Source organism: Limulus polyphemus, unplaced genomic scaffold (genome assembly GCF_000517525.1).
Source record: "Limulus polyphemus unplaced genomic scaffold, Limulus_polyphemus-2.1.2 Scaffold524, whole genome shotgun sequence".
NCBI classification, from domain to species: domain Eukaryota; kingdom Metazoa; phylum Arthropoda; class Merostomata; order Xiphosura; family Limulidae; genus Limulus; species Limulus polyphemus.
Genome location: NW_013666134.1, coordinates 197,262 through 199,087, shown reverse-complemented (window position 1 = coordinate 199,087; position 1,826 = coordinate 197,262).

The window sequence follows — 1,826 nt, the reverse complement described above, 5'->3', positions numbered from 1 at the left end:
ATATTGAAGACCACCTCAGTATTCTAAAAAATTCACTAGCTTATGATTTTTTAAATATAAATACTTGACTTTCATGTAGTTCACTTAAATTCTTTGTATAGAAAGAAAAGGTCCTCTTTTTTGTTTTTGGAAAAATGTTGTTGTTTGTTTGTTATTAAGCAAACCTGTTACTCTACCCATCACAGATATCGAAACCCGATTTCTAGGAGTATAAGCAGAAAAATACCCCTCCTTCAGTCTGTAGTGCTGGCTAAAAATCGGTTTTAGATACTCACGGTGGGCAGAATACAGATAGCCCGTTGTGTAGCTTTGCTCTTAACAGCAAATAAAAAAAAGTTTCAAGGCAACCCCACCAGCCTTAAACTTCACTAAAAAAAAGTGAAAACCTGCGTGTGACATCTACTATTATAGCGTTTTGATAGTAGTCGTCACACTCATATTTTCACATTTTAGTGAAGTTTAACTTTAAAGCAGTTGGAGATACCTTGAAATTTGTTTGTTTGAGCGTTGCTACGCATAAAGCTATACAATGGGCTATTTGTGACGTGCCCACAACGAGTATCGAAACCCAATTTTGAGTATTATAAGTCCAGGGAAATGAAGAATGAAGCACTATTGTTTAATTAATTACAACTGTAGCCAAATGTATTATCGCAAAAAACTGTAATTTGTCACTTAGTCATTTTTTGTTCCTTTATTCTCTATTTACCTTCTCTTAGATTGAAAATTGTTAGAAAAATCCAGAACTGTGCAATGATTGGTTAATATTTATTATAATAATAGCCAGTTTTGTCTATCCTAAAAATGTGCGCGCTCCTTTTTATCTCAATATAGATGCGCGCGCAATTCATTTCAACGGATGTAAATAAAAGGCGAATATATATATATTTTACTTAGTAGACACTTTATACAACAACATGTTAAATGTTTATCAAAGTTTTTAAAAATGTCAAACGTTAGGTCGTAGAATAACATTATAAACTTTTTTTACTGATAGTATTAGGTACAGGAAAGTTTAGCCCTAACTAAAGTAAAAAACGTACACAAGTCGTAGTGTTAATCTATCTCTTTGTCGAACTTTTTACCGTACTTGATAAATTCTTAACTAATGTTAGGCGTAAGACAATAGGTCTTAAAGATTTAGGTGTCTTCGATTAGAATTGTTTCATTTTATTATAGAAATCCTGTATGTAAAGTACTGTTGCAATAAATATACTACTTTGACCGCAAATTATTTGCGGTTCTCTGCTAGTACTTAATATTCGATCGCTTGGGAATGGACATTCCCATCATTGACGATCTTTAATTCCATCAATTATGTCAATTTATACTTAACTTTGATACGTTATTTTCTGCAGATAGGCCAAGATAAAGAAATAAAATCAAAGAAAGAGAACAGAGTACAAGTAACCGAAGAAGAAATGTTTAAAATAGAAATAAATATTTAGAACTGGTGTGAGTTCTGGTTATGGTTAAGATCTGGTCGATCACTGGATATTTACAAACTTTGTTTTATGGGTGCTTCTTCATTAGATTAAATTGATGCCAGAATTAAGAAGTCATTTATAAAAATAAAAAAATAGTTGTTTACTTCTCCCTGTGTGATTGTATAGGAGAGCGAGACGAGTTTGTTAGTTTCTGACTAGTTCTGTGTGATATTCCCATATGTTCATAGGCACATATTTTTCATTGGCATTTTATCTTTCCAGTTTAGGTTGCCTTACAGTCGCCTCAAGTGTATTGATGACTAAGAGTGCGTATCTGATCATTACAGTCGTGACGGATTTATTATTATATATTTATTTTAATATCGATGTTTGTTTAAA